Source organism: Mesoplodon mirus (assembly GCF_964341445.2).
Source record: "Mesoplodon mirus genome assembly, chromosome: 2".
In the NCBI taxonomy this organism is placed as follows: Eukaryota; Metazoa; Chordata; class Mammalia; order Artiodactyla; family Ziphiidae; genus Mesoplodon; species Mesoplodon mirus.
The window spans coordinates 193,110,916-193,133,354 of NC_138977.1; positions in this window are offsets into that span (position 1 = coordinate 193,110,916).

The following is a 22,439-nucleotide window of genomic DNA, read 5'->3' on the forward strand; positions in this document are numbered from 1 at the left end:
CTTGTATCAGTTTGGATTCTAACTAGGACACTTAAAATGGGATGATTGAGAGAGCTGATTTACAAAGGGACCATTTAACAGTTGTTGGGTAGGGGAATCACAAGACAGCACAGCAGTTAGCCATCCCTAGGCCCAAAGAGATGAGATGGCTACTGGAAAATGGAAGGAAAGAGTCTCATAGAAGCCCCCTTGAAAGGAAGAGTACCCTTCAGTAGACTGACACAGTACTTAGCCTCTCAGCAGGGAGAGGACCAGAGAAATAAACCCTCTACCATCACTGTCTCTCTCCCTTCTTCTGCAAAGTGCTCCCCATTGACAAAACCCAATCAGTAGCTGGAGGACATAGGAACCTGTTCATATAGTCTATTCCATAATCCTTCCACTTCACAGGGCAGGATGGAAAAAGATGAAAAATGAAGCTAGATTGGGGAAATTCAAGATAACGTTCACATGATCTTTCTACACTCTATGCTGGCATAGGGAAGTAGGAGGAAGTCCAGAATTGTGGTTAACAATGCAGACTCAGGGATCAGACCTCCCAAGTTCAAGCCAGTATCTACAACTTGTTAGCTGTGCAAACTTGGGGAAGATTTTTAACTTCTTTCTGCCTGTTTCCTCATCTGTAATATAAAATATGTACTGTCTAAGACCATTTCAAAGTTTAGACAAGATAAAATGTGTAAAAGCACTTGTGAGTTATTTGTAGTGAGGTGGATGGACCTAGAGTCTGTCATACAGAGTGAAGTCAGAAAGAGAAAAACAAATGCCGTATGCTAACACATATATATGGAATCTAAAAAAAAAAAAAATTGGTCATGAAGAACCTAGGGGCAGGATGGAAATAAAGACACAGCCCTACTACAGAATGGACCTGAGAACACGGGGAGGGAGAAGGGTAAGCTGGGACAAAGTGAGAGAGTGGCATGGACATATATACACTACCAAATGTAGAACCAATAGCTAGTGGGAAGCAGGAGAATAGCACAGGGAGATCAGCTCGGTGCTTTGTGACCATCTAGAGCGGTGGGATAGGGAGGGTGGGAGGGAGGGAGACACAAGAGGGAAGAGATATGGGGATATATGTATATGTATAGTTGATTCACTTTGTTATAAAGCAGAAACTAACACACCATTGTAAAGCAATTATACTCCAGTAAAGATGTTAAAAAGAAAGCACTTATAATAGGTCTGGCATATAGCACTCGATAAATGTTGGTTAATTGTTTGTTGTTTTTTTAATATTTTTCCATACAGTAAATTCCTTTCTATAAATTCAATTTATTTGATTATTAATGGCTTTTAGTTATCCTATAGGTTCAATATAATTCCCACTTTGGTGGGTATATATCTAACACTATTCTCCTCTGCATACCTAATTTTACAAAAATGGGCTCATACTATACATATTATTTAGTTGTCTACTTAATTCCCACTTAATATGGGAAATCTTTCTATGTCATCCAACATTTTAAAAATCATTTTTAATGGTTGCATGTATGATTTTGTCATTTGGAGGTACAATAATTTACTAACAAATTCCCTTTGTTGGATGTTTATGTTATTTCCATTTTTAAAAACCAATATCAGGGACTTCCCTGGTGGCGCACTGGTTAAGAATCCGCCTGCCAATACCGGGGACACGGGTTCGATCCCTTGTCCGGGAAGATCTCACATGCCATGGAGCAACTAAGCCCGTGCACCACAACTACTGAGCCTGCACTAGAGAGCCCGCGAGCCTACTGAAGCCCGCGTGCCTAGAGCCCATGCTCCGCAACAAGAGAAGCCTCCACAACAAGAGAAGCCACCACAATGAGAAGCCTGTGCACCGCAGCGAAGAGTAGCCCCTGCTCACCGCAACTAGAGAAAGCCCACGTGCAGCAACGAATACCCAACGCAGCCAGATAAATAAATAAATTTATAAAAAACCAATATCAGCTATTCTGCATAGTAATTCCATTAGGATAAAGTCTTTGAAATAAAATTTATAGGTCTAACAAAGGTTCTCCTTTAAGGATTTTTCTTATTTGTTCTAATTAATATTTTATTCTTCTTTCAACATTGTTTAAAGATGCCAACATAGGGACTTCCCTGATGGCACAGTGGTTAAGAATCCGCCTGCCAAGGCCGGGGACATGGGTTCGATCCCTGGTCCAGGGAGATCCCACATGCCACGGAGCAACTAAGCCCGTGTGCCACAACTACTGAGCCTGCGCTCTAGAGCCTGTGAGCCACAACTACTGAGCCCGCGTGCCACAGCTACTGAAGCCCGCGTGCCTAGAGCCTGTGCTCTGCAACAAGAGAAGCCACCGCAATGAGAAGCCCGTGCACTGCAACGAAGAGTAGCCCCCACTCACCGCAACTAGAGAAAGCCCGCGCACAGCAACGAAGACCCAATGCAGCCAAAAATAAATAAAAATAAATTAATTCAGAAAAGAAGAGATGCCAACATATTAGACAAACAAATCTTTGGTAATGTAAGTGTTAACTTCTCCGGAGACAACCATACAATCCTTTAAGATGACATGAAAGTGTGTATAAGTGAGACAGAGGTTGCTGCAGCCTAGAGGTTTCCCTCTCTTTGGGGGTAAATTTAAAGTGACATATTGGCAAGACAATAATTCAACTGTAGCTTCTTTTTTTTTTTTAATGGGTAAGCACTTTATTTATTTACTTTATTTTGGCTGTGCTGGGTCTCAGTTGCAGCACGTGGGATCTTTAGTTGCGGCATGCGAACTCTTAGTTGCAGTATGCATGCGGATCTAGTTCCCTGACCAGGGACTGAACCCCGGCCCCCTGCATTGGTAGCGCAGAGTCTTACCCACTGGATCACCAGGGAAGTCCCTCAACCGTAGCTTTTGAAAATATTTCCTTTCCAAATGTTAACATCCGGGAAATGAACATATCCCCTGTTAGATCAAAGAACTCAACACAGGAAAAGCACAAGCATGGGTACTCCCTTCACCTCCGTGCATCATCTTAGACCTTTCTTAGACCCCAGGCTGCTCCACGAAATTCTGGTCACCTAGAAAGACCCTTCACCTCTAGCTCATGCTAAAAGTACTCCTTATTCCGAACAAGGTGAAAGATAACATTTTTCCTAAGGGAAGGCAGAAGGAGGAAACACATGTGTTAAGCATTTCCTGTGAGTGTCTTCCTAAGTACTTCACATCCAATATCTCAATAACCCCTTGCAAATGTGCATGAAGTTCTCTAGACTGCTCACTTCTTTATCCAAATAAGAAGGATGCTATGTCTTCTAATTCATTTTAGGTTGGCTCCTGGCACAACTAAGTATCTCAGTGAAAGACAGTAAGTAATATCTGATAGAGATGAGAATAAGACAAAAAGGACTCACTTGCTTTCATTTGGCTTAAAGAAAAAAAAAGTACTCTATTATAAGCAGTACTCAGACCAATGCATGATACAGTGCAAAAATTTAATACAATGTGGTTAAACACAATATTCAAGCACATGAAGGTCATCTTCTGACAGATGAACTGGGCATTTTTTTCAATAGTTTCCTTAGTGTAACTTTATAAAATTCTTGCCTTCAAAAGTGTCTGGTGTCTTGATACTTGTTAAAAAGTCTGATATAAGACACCCACATCTCAAGAGTGAGAGATTTAGGAGATCATCCTAATGCCCGTCTTCAGAATGCATCATCAGAGAACTGATCACCATCTTCATCCTTACTTCTTGGTATTTCCCCCAAAGTCTACCCTCTGGATTATAGGTATGCATTTTAATATTCACTCTTTCAGCTAATCTTTGTCCTGTGATCTTGGCTTGCATCTCCTCACAACTGTTTCTGCTCTTTCTGAAGCGCCAAAGATCCTTCTAGGAAAGCAGCCGTGTAGGTGTACAGTGACGTGGTAGAAATCCAGCTGCTGTGATGCCATAAAGATGCTTCTTATCCTTGTGCCTCTTTCTTCAGAGGAAACGGGAGGCCCTCTTCTCGCATAATGACAAAAGGGAATACATTTGTTTTAAGTTTATGTGGTGAGGCCGCTGGATTTTTGGCCCAAATTCCTAGTACTTCCATGAATGAGGCTCCTTCTGAGTTCCACTATGAAGGCCTATCCACAGGTACAGTACTTTTGTTTTCCTCTGAGTGATTTTTACCTTGTGATCCTTTGTAACCTATAAATAAACAGCTTGTCAGAGCTGGAGTATCTTCTGTTTCACTTGAATGTCGATGCTGACAGAGGTACACACTAGCTCCGGAAGAGGAAGGCGCCCGGGCTCTGCAGCTGGAAGGCCGGCTCTCTCCCGCTGCGGACTCGCTTTTGAAGTCTCTCCACCGTTCGTCAAGGGGACAAGTGGTCCCTGTTTGTATGAGGTTGCTTTAGATGACCGGCTGTTATATGCGGAGGAACAGCCAGGAACGGGTCATAAAATGTCGCGAATCACTGTCAGAATTCTGGGCCTTAGCCGGGTCCACATCCTCTCCCGCAGTGGCTTTTCGCCTTGGTGCATGGTCTACGGGAGGAAACAGTTCGCGTTTCCTCCAAGCTCCTCACGTTGTGCAATTTGGCCACAGAGTTGAAGCTCTTTTCACCCTCGGCGGGCAATTTGCAAGTGACCTTGTCGTTGTCAAAGCCTCACCTCGCGCTTCAGCGCCTCCCGGAGCTCTGGCGGACTCGGCGGCCCGAGGCCCAGGAGCTGGGGCTCCAAGCGGGGACACGGGCGCGAGGCTGGAGGGCGACGGACGACTCGGTCCCCCGCCAGTCCCGCCGCTCGCGCCCATCACGGCCGAGAAAGACAAATACCGTATAAATTCCACATATATATGGAATCTAAGGGGGAAAAAAAATGTCATGAAGAACCTAGAGGTAAGACGGGAATAAAGACACAGACCTACTAGAGAACGGACTTGAGGATATGGGGAGGAGGAAGGTTAAGCTGTGATGAAGTGAGAGAGTGGCATGGACATATATACACTACCAAACGTAAAATAGATAGCTAGTGGGAAGCAGCCGCATAGCACAGGGAGATCAGCTCAGTGCTTTGTGACCACCTAGAGGGGTGGGATAGGGAGGGTGGGAGGGAGGGAGATGCAAGAGGGAAGAGATATGGGAACATATGTATATGTATAACTGATTCACTTTGTTATAAAGCAGAAACTAACACAACATTGTAAAGCAATTATACTCCAATAAAGATTTTAAAAATAAAAGAAAAAGGATGTTGATTCATTACAAAACCGCCATCTAGAAAGCCAGTCACGATTTAAACTTCCATCAGAGATCAATTATTGCAGGACTGGATCATATTTTGGGTACCTATTTTGCAATCTATTTCATATTTGAAAGAGGACGAATTTTTAAAAATTTCTTTACCAAAAATTGAGATTAAGTCCTAGTAATGAATCTGCAGGTCCAATTTGTGATGGCAACTGGATGTGATTACAGAGTCGCTGAGGTGTTAAGATGTGACGACCTGGGCTTAGAATTTGGACTGAGAATTCGGGTCTGTCATTTGTTATCTGTGTGGTCTCAGTACCAATTTCTTTCTCTTTAAAGGATTGCTTAACTATGTCTATGCAAAGGGCAGATGGATCTTGGGGACAGTGGATTTTAGTCAATGAGATGGTCACTTCAGTTTAGCTGCTGTTCCTGCTTTTCATTGTTGGAGCAAATTGACCCATTCTGGGGCAGGTGGTATGCAGCTATGCAACTGGTAAATGCTGTATTATCTATTCATGCTAGTAAAGGCCATTAGAAGCAGTTTGCTTCCAGTTGGCCAGACCGGAAATTCACCTTCCCTGTCTTATCTCAGGGATACAGCCCTCTGTCAATATTTCCTTCACAGAGACTGATATTTCTTCATTTCCCAAGACATCATGCTGGTCCACTGTGATGCTGATGGTATGCTGCTGATTTGGACATGGTAAGCAGGAAGTTGCAACCATTCGAGACACCTTGGTAAGACTCATGTATATCAGTGGGTGGAAATAAGTCCCTTAACATTTCAGAGGTCTGCCACCTTAGTGACGTTTCTTGGAGTCCAGTGTCTGGGGCATGTTGACATGTACTTTCCAATGTGAAATACAAGTTGTTGCATCTGCTCCCTTCTACTACTGATAAAGAGGCACCAAGCCTAGTGGGCCTCCTTGGAGTCTGAGACAATGTGTACCCCGTTTGAGCCTGCTACTTTGACCCATTTTCTGAATTATCCTAAAGGCTGCCAGTTTTGAGTGCCCACAGAGCAAGAGAAGGGTCTGCAACAGGTCTGAGCTGAAGGCAAGCTGCTCTGCTACTTGTGCCACATGACCCAACAGATTTGAGATGCCTAAAGTGTGTGTGACAGATAGTGATGCTCTATGGAGCCTTTGTCAGGTGAATCACAGAACACACCTTTAGGATCTTGGAGCATAGCTATGTCATCCTCTGCAAATTACTATTCTCCTTTGAGGAACAGTGTCTGGCTTGTTCAGGACTCTTAGTAGAGACTGAATGAATACTTGACGATAGACCATCAAGCTATATATGATTGACTACCCATCATGAATTGGGTGTAGCCTGACCAATCAAACTATAAAGTTGGGTGTGCTCAGGAGCTCTCCATCATCAAGAAGTTCTGTAGATGAAACTGAGCCCATGTAGGACCTAAAGACGCAAGGAAGTCCCACAAGCAAGATTCCCATGACCCGTATTCTTTCTACATTGCCTTTTCTCTCTCAGTCTCACCTATGGCCTCATGGGGAGTTCCATGTGACTAGCTGACTGAGGAAGAGATTATTTGGACCAGTTTATACATGGTTCTGCATGATATGCTTGGTACTTCCCCAAAGTAGACAACTGTAGCACTCTAGCCCCATTTAGGGGTGGTTCCGAAGGACAGTGGTTATGGGAATTTCCCCCAGTGGAAGAGCTTTGAACAGTTAACCTGCATGTTAATCTTTCCAAGAAGGAAAAATGTCCAGAATTAATGGATCTACATTGACTGTGGCTCCTTTAACCTGGAAGCTGAAATTGCTAAGTCACCACTTTGGGCTCCTTATTCCAGTAATGCAACAGGCATCAGAACTTTGGTCAATGATTGCCAGCTTCCTCTTTTTTCCTCCCCACATTTACACTCCCCTTCCAACTCAGGTCCAACCAGAGAAAGCCAAATACGTTTCTTAAACCAATCACATAAGATGTCCATCTCTAGTTAGTCCTCCTCCAGCTTCCCGGTGCCAACAGCCCCCAGTCTGGGCTCCTGGAGCCTTCCCTTTCCACCTGGGAGCTTCCCACTGCCCTGTCTGCCTGGGGTCCCCGCCAAATGCAGGTGATGGTGGCAACTCCTCTGGCCGCCTCTGAGTAAACAGCTGTGTGTTCTCACTGGAGTCGCCTGTGTTTATCTTACAGGGCTTCGCGCCCCCCCAGCAGGTAGAAAAGAAGAAGAGCAGGGTTCCAGGGAGGCGCCGGGCCTGGCAGCGGTTTGGCTCCAGGTGGGGGAGCGCGGCCTCAATTTGGAACAGCGCCTCCTCTAGTCCCTGGGCGGCGGTTCTGGAGGCGATGCTTCTGGAGGCGTGGAGATGGGGGTCCGCGTTTCAATCCCCTAGGTCGGGAGGCTGCGCTCCCTGCTCGCGAGTCCCGGCTGCCTGCACAGCAGCTGGTCCTGATTCTGCTGCACTGGCAGCTGCTCGCCTGGAGCATCGCCTGGCACCGCATTCTCTCCTGTCCCCCCATCCTCTCTTGTCCCAGAATCCTCTCCTGGCCCCACATCCTCTCCTGTCCCCGCATCCTCTCCTCCCGCTCCACGGAGCTCGTGGTCTCCATCGTCCATCTCAAGTGTAGTGAGCGCGGCTCACGTTTTATCTCTGCCTCGGCTGCTCACCACGTGAGTGAGGAATGTCTTCCCTCTGTCTTGGCTTTCAGGTTCATTCAGGTTCCCCTGGCAAACCTCGATTTCTTCCTGTCGATTTGGACTTGAACTTCCTGAAGAAGCTCCCAGTGGAGCCGATCCTGGCTTTTGCCGCTGGCGGAGGCTGGCTCTTTCCTAGCGCGGGGGACTCCTGCTCTGACTTGTGCCGGTGGGGAGGGTGCTGGGGGTGGGCGGCAGCGGCGGTCTTCTTTCCCTGCCGCTCACTGGCTGTCCTGTGGCCCTCCGCCCTGGGCCCTGATCCTCCTCCACATCTGCGTTCCTCCTCGGCGGAGTGTTCTCAGAGCAGCAGTTAGAGGTGGGAATGTGCTGCTTGCAGCTGGCGGGGACCCTGCGCCATTCCTGGGGGCGGGGAAGGAGTGCTGCTGTTAGATCCGCTGAAGGCTGAGGCTTCAGAGTGGCCGGGTAGCCCTCTGGCTCAGATCTCTTATAACCCAGGAGCAGATATTGGAACATTACCTTGTCTTTCCGGCCTGTCAGTGAGTCCTGGATCTCTGTCTCCACGTGGAACCATGGACGCCATGAATTCAGTCTGCCTGGGGTCCTGGTAGTCAGAGAGTGGCTCCATGTAGAGCTTTAGTTCCTCATAGCCATGACCTACAGTATTCCTCGGATCCTTCACAATTTGCTCTAAAGGGCCTCTCTTGTTGGGATGGAGAATGAGAAATTCCTCTAGCAGATATTCACATTCATTGATAAGAATCAAAGGTGATATATTCTGCTCAGAACCCGCTCCCACAGCTCCTTGAGTTTCTGTCCTTCAAAAGGCAGGAATCCATCGGCTAGTGTAGACAGGATGACTTCCTGTGGTTCTTCCCTGGAAGAGTTCCAGGCAGCATGAGGGGGACCACCCCAGTAGGTGTCCAGCTTGTTGTAAAAGGTGCATTTGTTGCTGAAGCCAAAGTCTGATGTTCCTGTTCGCATCCAAGAGCAGGTTTTCTACCTTTCAATCTCTGTGGACAATACCCTCCTGGTGGACTCTGCTTTCAGCTGCTTTGCTTTCCTACTGCCATGAGCCACGAGGTACTCAAACACCTCTCCTCCACTAGCATCCTCCTAACAAGGCGGAGAATTTCCTCAGCCTCCGTCACTTCAAATACTTCACTATGTTGGGATGATCCAAGCCTTCATGATTCCTGCTTTGCGGGACAGTCTCCGGAGGCTGGAGGAGTTCCACTGAGTCTCATCAATGATCTTCACAGCTCTCGCTTTCCCAGCCAGGATGTGCCGGCCATCTTCACCGTAGCCCAGTCTCCCTTGCCGACGGTCTCGAGGGTCTGGAGGAGGCCATGTGAATCTGGGTCTCTCCTCAGCAGAGACAGCTTAGAGGCCCCACAGCACGCTGGACTCACTGCTGTGATTGGAGTCGAGGCGTCCTATGGTCGGGTTACATCTGGGAAGAGCTGGTGAGAAGCTTGGTCCAAATCAAAAGAAAACCAGTTCAATGTTCACCCCATGAACTGGCCTTTATGACTGAATCAAAACACAATGCCAGACAAAAATGAAAATAAACTAAACAAATAAGAAAAACTGAAAAAGGAGTGAGTAAAAAGAATAAAGAAAAGAGAAAAAAAAGAGAATAAAAGGTAAAAATGAGAAAAAGAAACTAACAAATGAAATAGACAAAAATGCCAAGGTATAAACAGGGTACCTTTGGTCAAAATCTCTCAGGTGACTGAAAAGCAGCTTCCTGAGCCAGAAGGACTGACAATTTAGGCCCAGCCAGGGACTTGGATAAGTGCTAGGAACTCCAAAGCAATAGTTTCGTATGACGTCATGGGAAGAAATGAATCTACCAACAAGGCTGGGGATAATCCATTGTGATTTTCTCACTTTTTGAACTCAAAATCCCTTTACTCTTTTAAAAAACTTTTAAGGGCCTCAGAGAGCTTTTTGTGTGGGTTATAGCAAGTGACATTACCTTATTAGAAATTGAAACCTGTAGTATGCTTCAGTGGCCTTTTCTAGTTTGGAAAGGTGTGATCATTTCTGGCTTTTGAAAACCTCATAATGTCTACACTTAAAATATTCAATATCCTTGAAAATCTGAATGATTTGGCTCAAAATAATGTCACAACTTAATTGGCATTATGATACTGTCTGAAATGCTCTGTTGCATAAGACACAGTAAAGAACATTATTAATAACTCTAAAGCTGAAGGGAAGCTAGCAGGCATCATAGTTTGACTTCTTATTCACAGTTCTGCCCAGGTTCTTTGGAGTACATTTCTCTCTTTCCACACTCTTTCTTTCTCTCTTTCTCTCTTTCCTCAGGGCTCTGTACTAACTCCTACTTCTGCCTGGAACATTCTCAGAGATCCACATGGTTTCCTCCCCAACCTCATTCAAGTCTTTGCTCCAATGTCACCTTCTCAGTGCGACCTTCCCTGATTTACCTATTTGGTCTTACAAAACCCCTTGCATGTCTTATCTGCCACCCCTATGTATTATGGAAATTTTTTAAACATACAAAAAATTTTAAAGTATCTTCCTCATGTATCTATCATCCAATATCAATAATTTGCAACATTTTTGCAATCTTAGTTTATACATAAACACTTCAGTCTGCATCTTTAAATAAATGTATTTTAGAAACACTGCTACCATGCCATTATCAAATCTAAGAGACTAACATTATCATATACCAGTATATATTCAAATCTCCCGGTTATCTCAAAGTGTCTTGTTACAGTTCATATGTTTGACAAGGTACACATATTGCTTTATAATTTTTCCATAGCTATATCACCACTTAAATTACTACATATTTTACATATCTGCTTCCTGTCTGTATCTCCCATTAGAATTTCAGCTTTGAGCAAACAGAGATTTTTTTTTTTTTTTTTTTTTTTTTTTGCGGTACCTTGCCCTCTGACTGCTGTGACCTCCACCATTGCAGAGCACAGGCAACGGACACGCAGGCCCAGTGGCCATGGCTCATGGGACCAGCCGCTCCGTGGCATGTGGAATCTTCCCGAACCGGGGCACGAACCCGTGTCCCCTGCATCGGCAGGCAGACTCTCTACCACTGCGCCAACAGGGAAGCCCGAGCAAACAGAGATTTTTGTTTTGTCCTTTGTTCTAGGTATCTTTAGCACCTAGAATGGCTTTCACATGCAGTAGGCATTCAATAAATGTTTGTGGAATGAATGAATGAATGGAATTGGCAACAAGGATGTGACAATCAAGGGGTATGCTGTCTAAACCTGGTCAGATCTGTTAGTTTCTATCTCTAAAACTTTGAGCAACTTTTCTGAGCCTTGGTTTTCCCATCTGTAAAGTGGGACTCATAACACCCACTTTGCAGAACTGATTGCAGGGCTGCAGTCTTGTTGTGAGAAACAGAGAAAATATGTGTACAGTGTCTGGCATGTAGTACACCCTCAATGAGGATACTATTTGTATTTTTCATTAAGTTAGAGATCTTGAGATGAGATCATCCTGGATTAGGATTAGCCATAAATCCTATCACTGTGTCCTTATGACAGAAAAGGAGAAGACACAGGGACACACAGGGAAGAAGACCATGTGAAGATAGAAGCAGACACTAGAGTAATGCAGCCACAAATCAAGTAACACAGGACCCATCAGAAGCTAGAAGAGGCAAGAATGGATTCTCCCCTACAGCCTTCAGAGGGAGTGTGGACCTGCCAACACGCTGATTTTGGATTTCTAGCCTCCAGAACAGTGGAGAACAAATTTCTGTTGTTTGGGGATTTCTGTCTTACACCAAGTTTGGGAGTACTGTGCCTGGGCTCAACCAATCCAGTGGTTTGGAGCATGTTCACCATATTTTCAACGGATTTTAAGTTCAGCCCAAACTGGTTCTCAGTCTTCATTTATCTCTCTCTCTCTCTGTCACTATTCTCAATATATCTCCCCCAACTCCCACCTCCACTCTCCTACTTTTATGATGGACTCAGAGGCACCAACAGATCTAATGATTTCTTTCTGGCTTGTTCAGAGAGTTGTGACAATGGGACAAATATCAATTGGAGGGTATCTACTTATGTGATCTGATGCTGTACAAATACATTTTCCATCAACCTATGAAAGGTCAGGAGCATGAGACAAATAGAAATATCAAGAGTGATTGGAGAGGGCCTGCACAGAATGGGAGAGGCAGCATGTGGAAAGGAAGGCCTCTGGAGTATGGAGTTCCAGAGTTTGGAGGATGATTTAACAAATGTATGAGGAAAGGGCAGACAGCAGAAGCAAGAAGAACTACAATCGTGCAGCCTGTGGAACAAAAACCACATTCACAGAAAGACAGACAAGATGAAAAGGCAGAGGGCTATGTACCAGATGAAGAAACAAGATAAAACCCAAGAAAAACAACTAAATGAAGTGGAGATAGACAACCTTCCAGAAAAAGAATTCAGAATAATGATAGTGAAGATGATCAGGGACCTTGGAAAAAGAATGGAGGCAAAGATTGAAAAGATGCAAGAAATGTTTAACAAAGACCTAGAAGAATTAAAGAACAAACAAACAGAGATGAACAGTACAATACCTGAAATGAAAAATACACTAGAAGGAATCAATAGCAGAATAACTGAGGCAGAAGAATGGATAAGTGACCTGGAAGACAGAATGGTGGAATTCACTGCCATGGAACAGAAAAAAGAAAAAAGAATGAAAAGGAAGACAGTCTAAGAAACCTCTGGGACAACATTAAATACAACAACATTCACATCATAGGGCTCCCAGAAGGAGAAGAGAGAGAGAAAGGACCAGAGAAAATATTTGAAGAGATTGTAGTTGAAAACTTCCCTAACATAGGAAAGGAAAGAGCCACCCAAGTCCAGGAAGCACAGAGAGTCCCATACAGGATAAACACAAGGAGAAATACACCCAGACACATAGTAATCAAATTGGCAAAAATTAAAGACAAGGAAAAATTATTGAAAGCAGCAAGGGAAAAACAAAAAATAACATACAAGGAAACCCCCATAAGGTTAACAGCTGATTTCTCAGCAGAAACTCTACAAGCCAGAAGGGAGTGGCATGACATATTTAAAGTGATGAAAGGGAAGAACCTACAACCAAGATTACTCTACCTGGCAAGGATCTCATTCAGAGATGATGAAGAAATCAAAATCTTTACAGACAAGCAAAAGCTAAAAGAATTCAGCACTACCAAACCAGCTCTATAATAAATGCTATAGGAACCTCTCTTAGTGGGAAACACAAGAGAAGAAAAGGACCTACAAAAACAAACCCAAAACAAGAAAATGGTAATAGGATCATACATATCTATAATTACCTTAAACGTGAATGGATTAAATGCTCCAACCAAAAGACACAGGCTCACTGAATGGATACAAAAACAAGACTCATATATATGCTGACTACAAGAGACCCATTTCAGACCTAGGGACACACACAGACTGAAAGTGAGGGGATGGAAAAAGATATTTCATGCAAACAGAAATCAAAAGAAAGCCAGGGTAGCAATACTCATATCAGATAAAATAGACTTTAAAATAAAGAATGTTACAAGAGACAGGAAGGACACTACATAATGATCAAGGGATCAATCCAAGAAGAAGATATAACAGTTACAAATATATAGGCACCCAACATAGGAGCACCTCAATACATAAGGCAAATGCTAACAGCTATAAAAGAGGAAATCGACAGTAACACAATAATAGTGGGGGACTTTAACACCTCACTTACACCAATGGACAGATCATGCAAACAGAAAATTAAGAAGGAAACACAAGCTTTAAATGACACAATAGACCAGATAGATTTAATTGATATTTATAGGACATTCCATCCCAAAACAGCAGATTACACTTTCTTCTCAAGTGCACACGGAATATTCTACAGGATAGATCACATCTTGGGTCACAAATCAAGCCTCAGTAAATTTAAGAAAATTGAAGTCATCTTTTCTGACCACAATGCTATGAGATTAGAAATCAATTACAGGGAAAAAACCATGAAAAACACAAGCACATGGAGGGTAAACAGTATGTTACTAAATAACCAAGAGATCACTGAAGAAATCAAAGAGGAATTCAAAACCTACCTAGAGACAAAGGACAAAACACGACGATCCAAAACCTATGGGATGCAGCAAAAGCAGTTCTAAGAGGGAAGTTTACAGCAATACAACCCTACCTAAAGAAACAACAAACAGCTCAAATAAACAATCGAAGCTTACACCTAAACGAACTAGAGAAAGAAGAACAAACAAAACCCAAAGTTAGTAGAAGGAAAGAAATCATAAAGATCAGAGCAGAAATAAATGAAATAGAAACAAAGAAAACAATAGCAAAGATCAATAAAACAAAAGCTGGTTCTTTGAGAAGATAAACAAAATTGATAAAACCATTAGCTAGACTCATCAAGAAAAAGAGGGAGAGGACCCAGAACAATAAAATTAGAAATGAAAAAGAAGTTACAGTGGACACTGCAGAAATACAAAGCATCCTAAGAGACTACTACAAGCAACTCTATGGCAATAAAGTGGACAACCTGGAAGAAATGGACAAATTCTTAGAGGGGTATAACCTTCCAAGACTGAACCAGGAAGTAATAGAAACTATGAACAGACCATTCACATGTAATGAAATTGAAACTGTGATTAAAAATCTTCCAACAAACAAAAGTCCAGGACCAGATGGCTTCAAAGGTGAATTCTATCAAACATTTAGAGGAGAGCTAACACCCATCCTTCTCAAACTCTTCCAAAAAATTGCAGAGGAAAGACTCCCAAACTCATTCTATGATGCCACCATCACTCTGATACTAAAACCAGACAAAGATACTACAAAGAAAGAAAATTACAGACCAATATCACTGATGAATATAGATGCAAAAATCCTCAACAAAATACTAGCAAACAGAATCCAACAACACATTAAAAGGATCATACACCACGATCAAGTGGGATTTATCCAAGGGATGCAAGGATTCTTCAATATATGCAAATCAATCAATGTGATAGACCATATTAACAAATTGAAGAAGAAAAACCATATCATCATCTCAATAGATGCAGAAAAAGCTTTTGATAAAATTCAACACCCATTTATGATAAAAAACTTTCCAGAAGGTGGGCATGAAGGGAACATACCTCAATATAATAAAGGCCATATATGAGAAACCCACAGCAAACATCATTCTCAATGGTGAAAAACTGAAAGCATTCCTAAGACCAGGAACAAGACAAGGTTGTCCACGCTCACCATTATTATTCAACATAGTTTTGGAACTCCTAGCCATGGCAATCAGAGAAGAAAAAGAAATAAAAGGAATACAAATTGGAAAAGAAGAAGTAAAACTGTCACTGTTTGCAGATGACATGATACTATACATAGAGAATCCTAAAGATGTCACCAGAAAACTACTAGAGCTAATCAATGAATTTGGTAAAGTTGCAGGATGCAAAATTAATGCACAGAAATCTCTGGTATTCTTATACACTAATGATGAAAAATCTGAAAGAGAAATTAAGGAAACACTCCCATTTACCACTGCAACAAAAAGAAGAAAATACCTAGGAATAAACCTACCTAGGGAGACAAAAGACCTGTATGCAGAAAACTATAAGACACTGATGAGAGAAATTAAAGATGATACAAACAGATGGAGAGATATACCATGTTCTTGGATTGGAAGAATCAATATTGTGAAAATGACTCTACTACCCAAAGCAATCTACAGATTCAATGCAATCCCTGTCAAATTACCAATGGCATTTTTTACAGAACTAGAACAAAAAATCTTAAGATTTGTATGGAGACACAAAAGACCCTGAATAGCCAAAGCGGTCTTGAGGATAAAAAATGGAGCTGGAGGAATCAGACTCTCTGACTTCAGACTATACTACAAAGCTACAGTAATCAAGACAATATGGTACTGGCACAAAAACAGAAATATGGATCAGTGGAACAGGATAGAAAGCCCAGAGATAATCCCACACACCCATGGTCAACTAATCTGTGACAAAGGGGGCAATGATATACAATGGAGAAAGGACAGCCTCTTCAATAAGTGGTGCTGGGAAAACTGGACAGCTACATGTAAAAGAATGAAATTAGAACGTTCCCTAACACTACACAAAAAAATAAACTCAAAATGGATTAAAAACCTAAATGTAAGACCGGACACTATAAAACTCTTAGAGGAAAACATAGGAAGAACACTCTTTGACATAAAACACAGCAAGATCTTTTTTGATCCACCTCCTAGAGTAATGGGAAAAAAACAAAAATAAACAAATGGGACCTAATGAAACTTAAAAGTGTTTGCACAGCAAAGGAAACTACAAACAAGATGAAAAGACAACCCTCAGAATGGGAGAAAATATTTGCAGACGAATCAATGGACAACAGATGAATCTCCAAAATATATAAACAGCTCATGCAGCTCAATATTAAAAAAACAAACAACCCAATCCAAAAATGGGCAGAAGACCTAAACAGACATTTCTCCAAACAAGACATACAGATGGCCAAGAAGCACATGAAAAGCTGCTCAACATCACTAATTATCAGAAATGCAACTCAAAACTAGAATGAGGTATCACCTCACACCAGTCAGAATGGGCATCAACCGAAAATCTACAAATGACAAATGGTGGAGAGGGTGTGGAGAAAAGGGAACCCTCTTGCACTGTTGGTGGGAATGTAAATTGATATAGCCACTATGGAGAACTGTATGGAGGTTCCTTAAAAAACTAAAAATAGAATTACCATATGACCCAGCAATCCTACTACTGGGCATATACCCAGAGAAAACCATAATTCAAAAAGACACATGCACCCGCATGTTCATTGCAGCACTATTGACAATAGCCAGGTCATGGAAGCAACCTAAATGCCCATTGACAGACGAAGGGATAAAGAAGAAATGGTACATATATACAATGGAATATGACTCAGCCATAAAAAGTAATGAAATTGGGTCATATGCAGAGACATTGATGGATCTAGAGACTGTCATTCAGTGTGAAGTAAGTCAGAAAGAGAAAAACAAATATTGTATATTAACACATATATGTGGAACGTAGGAAAATGGTACAGATGAACCAGTGTGCAGGGCAGAAATTGAGACACAGATGTAGAGAACAAACGTATGGACAGCAAGGGGGGAAAGTGGGGGTGGGGTGGGGGTGGGATGAATTGGGAGATTGGGATCAACATGTATACACTAATATGTATAAAATGGATAACTAATAAGAACCTGCTGTATAAAAACATAAAATAAAATAAAAAACAGTGACTGGAGATAGAAATATTTCAAATAGGAGATAAATCAGTGTGTGTACATGTGTATGTGCTTGTGTGTGTATGTGTGTGGGCTGATGTGTATGATTAGTGTGTGTGCGTCCAGGTAAGAGAAGCAGGATTGTGGCTTAACAACTTAAGTGGTACTAAGCTGAGTCTGACTCCACCATGCCACTGGGGGCATTCAGGGGTTAATTGTTACTGGTGTGTCGCTGTGTGGGGTGGTGCCCTTCTGGGGGCCATTTGCAGAAATGACTAGGAGTGTCTTGGATAGATTTTAAGGTAAGGGAAGAGAAAATGGGAACACAGATTTGGTGTGAGGAACATGACTCAGTGTGAAAGGGAAGGGAGTAGTTTTCATTCTAGATCTGCCTTCCCTTTCTGTCCGGCCTAGGCACTTACTTGTGTAGGTAAAAGTACACTAAAGCTCTTCTGTCACCACAGTTTCCATATGTGGTAACCCAGCTACATGCAGGGAATCAAGGCAAACCTTTCTTCCAGTTCATTGGGGAGCAGGTGGCCTGGCCAAGGACACCAGGCTCAGCTTGGGTTTTGGAGAGAGCAGTGGCAGGAGTGTCACCATGGCATGGGAAGCAGGAAGGAGAAACCCCATGGAGATTCCATGGAGCTCCCAGACATATTTGGGAGTGGGGGGTAGACTAGGGCAGGGCTGGATTCGGCTCTTGTGGGTGGAAATGGAGCCAGAGAAACAGGGTTTTACTTCTCTCTTCTGTTTCTCTCATGGAGGTGCCGGCTTTGACTCCAGGCTGGAATGACCTGGGAATCACCGGTGACAGGAGGGGTATGAATCCAGTTACATTTATTGAAAGCCTGTCATTGCTGGAACTCATTGAAAACAAGCTTATTTTACAAAGCCAATGAAAAGAACTTGTAAGACTTGTTATAATTTAGTGAAATTGATCAATAAAAAGAATTTACTTTGCATAGATGTGGATAACAAACGAATGACAAAATCTCCAGGATTAGAACCTATTAAGGCTATCATATCCTATTTGCATCATACACTTGTGGTCGTATGGCCCTCCTCTCTCCCCTCAGTCTCTCTCAGCCAACTCAGGCCTGTCAGTCAGGAGGTGTCCAGTATCTGGCAGCATCTCAGCATCTCCACTCAGGCCTCCACTCACCCAGCAGCTTCTCCCAGAAGAGCAGCTAGGAATCCTGGCGATCAGGGACTCCCACTGGGTCACCTTTAATTGTGGTGAAGTGTTCTGCTTTTCAATTGAGTACTGTGGTTACCATGGGCAAGGCGCTGTGTTAGGCAGATTGGGGAAATCTGCATGGCTCCACACACTGCCTTCACCCTTAGGAGTGTTTCAGGAGAGTGAACACACTGAAATTAGAAAAGGAAGAGAAAAGAAAGCAACAGAAGGACAGTGTCATGTAGTGTTCATGTCCTGATGTAGTCTCATTTGTTTACTTTTTCTTTTAGTGCTTGTGCTTCTGGTGTCATATCCAAAAATATCATTGTCAAGACGGATGTCAAGGAGCTTTTTCTGCAAGGACAATTTTAACGGACCCTGGAGGAGTGGAGGGCGCTGTCAGATTTGCCCACTAGGGGGCGGGCTTGGCCAACTCACTGGCCCCTTGTGAGCTGGGCGGTGGTGGCCTGTCCATCTTCTTTCCCCACAAAGGTTTCCACAACCCCTTCAGAAGTGAGTGCTTGAAAAACACCATTTTTCTTTTGTAGTTCTTGAAAAGGACTACTCAGAAAATTATGAAAATACAGAAAACCACAAAGAAAATTTATCCACAGTCTTAGAACACTGGGAGTCCACTAGCATTTTAGTGTGGAATGAGTTGACTTTTCCTTTTTAAAGTAGCAACTGGCATCTCAATTCCTTTTGTGTGGGGGGGGTTCTATTTCCTTTCTTCATGTATTCTTTTTCTTTTTCTTTTTTTGAGAAAAATAAACTGGTTTATTTTCTGGGTTCAGAGCGGGAGGACATCTTGTCCCTGGATACAGGAAGGAGAGAGATGGGGTGTGGGGACTGGGTGTCCTCTGACAAAAGGGATTCAGAGCTGGGAGGAAGCTGGATGACCTGGCTCTTTTTTGGCAACAAATGCAAAATCGTTTGTTGCACTGTGTGAATGGGTATTTTAGGGGTGCTGTGCGGAGGTGTTAATTTCACATCTAGGTCAAAACAAACACCATAAACATGGAGTCTGGGATGAGGGAACTCAGGAGGCCATGAGCACAGAAACCCACGTGAAGCTGCAGAAATCTGGAGCTTTGGACTTCAGGCATTTGGACATGTACAGTTTGTGGTGAATTGACAGGGGTGAGTCAGCTATACCCGGAAATCTGGGGAAAGGAAAACATCTGGCTGGGTTATTGTGTCATGCTAGAAATATACCACTGGAATCATGCTGTTATTATATATATATATATATATATATATGTATGTATGTATGTATGTATGTATGTATGTATGTATGTATGTATCAATACACCACTACTCCTTCCAGTGACCAGAGGAGACATCAGCTACCAATTCATGGGAGCTGATACTCAAGAAGAAACTTTCTGCTCATCTTGGCTTAAACATAATACCCATTCTAGAGAGGACAATCCTCTTATAAGGCCTTTGATGGATGATTCAAGGCTTCCCACATTTGCCTCCAACTTTTCTCTCTAGCTCTAAACAACGACATGCCATCAAATGGAATGCTCTCTGGTGCCCAACAAAGCCTTCACTGTTCTTGTATTACTTTGTAAGTCTTTGGAGGTCTCCAGCAGTGCTCCCACCTCAATAACATTCCAGCATCCTTCAGTGAGTATCCAAGAGCTGCTTCTGCAGCAAAGTGTTCTAACCATTTAAGCTTCAGAGGAGTTTATGTGATCACTTCTTCATTTAAATCTTCACAGCACTCTGTATATTTTAGTAAACCCTAGCAAGTGTTTTGCCACCAAGACTTCTTCCATGGTTAATGCTTTTTGTTTCCTGTTTAAGAAACCACGTCTGCCCCAATTTACCTAAGTATCAATCAAATCACATTTTTGACAGCCAGGAAAGAAGTCTGCTAGGAAAAATATTGTAAAGTGGGGAGCAGCGAGGAGGCTGCTAAGGAGAAGATCAGGCCACAATTGTCAGGACTTTATTCATCACTTAGTCAAAAGATTTAACCAATGTATAGATGGAGATGGTATGTTTGGGATGTTCAATGAGATATTCCTGTAGGTCATTTGTTGTAATTACAGCAATTTGGGAGTTCCCTGGTGGGCTAGTGGTTAGTATGTCGCACTTTCTCTGCAGAGGCTCAGGTTCGATCCCTGGTCAGGGAACCATCCTGTATGTCGTGCAGCGCAGCCGAAAAATACCAAAAAAAAATAATAATAATAATAAATTTTTAAAATAACAGAAATTTGAAGTAAAAGGAGGTAGAGTGAATAACACTATTTGCCATTTCCTCAAGATGCTCTGTGAATATGAAGAATGTATCGGGCCATAGAGCAAGGACTAACACCCTATAGCTCGTGGACTATAGTACAGTCTGCCAGTTGCTTTCATAAATATGTCTTACTGGAACATGTATTGTCTATGACTGCTTTTGTACTGTAACAGCAGAGTTAAGGAGTTGAGACAGAGACTGTGTTGCCCACAATGCTGAAAATAGTTACTACCTGGGCCTTTAAAAATATTAGCAATCTCTGCTAGAGAACATTATTATAGCTGTGATTACCATTCCTGGGATCCTTGAGACTCACCAGATGGTAGAAACTGCTGATGGTGTGCCAGGGACCCCTGGACAAAAGTACAGACACCCTCTGGGGTATTTTTTGGTTATTTGAAATGTTTCAATGCTTCCTATGAGACATAATTTAATTAAACCATAACAAGAATCTAAAATAGAGCAAAGGATTGCCTCTGGTCTTGCATTCTGCTGTAAGAATATTTGCACACTTGTTGCTTTGAATTGTCTTTGTTAGAGAAGAGAGAATGGAAACCCAAATGAAAATGAGAGACATATATGGACGTCGTCATTGTCAGTCATCTGGGGATAATTAGAGGAGACAGATGACCTTGAGGGAAAGGACCATATCCATGGACATAGGATATGTGCACAGTGCCTGATTCCAGGCAGCCTTTGGTGTGGGTCCTCTTAAAAGGGGGATGCTCAAGTCTCTGCTCTGCTCGGTTCCCAAAAACAGCCCACAAGTTAAAAAGAGAGACCTCTGTGTTGGACAGCTAACAAGGGCAGATCATGTCTTCATAGTATCTTAATTAGGAAATAAAGGGATTTGTAAAAAAAATCATTTTTGACTGATGTCTCTCCCTTAGCATCCTGGATCTTGTATTCATTGACTCAAACAACAATACTTTTTATGCTACTGAAATCTGGCAAGATGAAGAAAATTTCCCCTGATCCTTGGACCGTGACAAGAGACTATGGGTCAGGATGGGGACTGGGGCTCCCAGCAAGAACTGTCATTTCTATGTCTGATGGAAGGGAGGTGACTTCCCTGAGGATCGACTTTCTTGGAGTTTTCTTTCTCTCAGAACCCACAGAGATGAAGAATGGTTTCGTTTCTTTGGTGCTGCTGCTATTATTAGCAGAGGCTTCTGGTGCTATGACTTCTGTCATCATCCCAGAAATCAAGAATGCATTGCTCAACAATGACGTTTCTTTTCCTGTACACACACACACACACACACACACACACACACACACATTTGGTTGACTGAAATGGCAATGTATTTGCTGTGTGATACTGTGTAAGAAACTAGCTCTTTCAGTTCCTCCTCTGAAAATGGGGTTATTGACCACCTACCTTCTGGGGCTGTTGTGAATATCAAGTAAGATGATCCCTGTGAATGGCCTCACTTGATTAATGTAGCTTGTTGTTGCCCATAATGATAACAGTACTAACAAATAACATTTTCAGATGCTTTCCATGTGCCAGGCAATGTTACAGGCACTTTATATGTATCTCATTTAATCCTCACAAAAGATATAAGAAATCTAAGCTCAGAAAGGCTAAACAACTTACACAAGGTCACAAAAAGAATGTGTTAATTTCATCTGCCACTTAGTTCTCAGGTCCTGAGTCCTGGTTTTTAAGGTTTCCTTTCTTTTTCTGTGTAAATCAGGTTCCTAGCAGGAAACTGATGTTGAACTCAAGCTGAGTAATTAAAGAAAGTTGAATAAGAAGTGGTTTGGGTTCAGAGATAAGAAGAGATGATGTAACACCCTGGGGCTAATAACACACTAGGGCCCCAAGCCCCAAGAGAAAGGAGAAGTTATAGGAACCTGAAAAAAGAAGTGTAAACAGAAGGCCAACTGACAGCACCTGTGGGCTTCAGC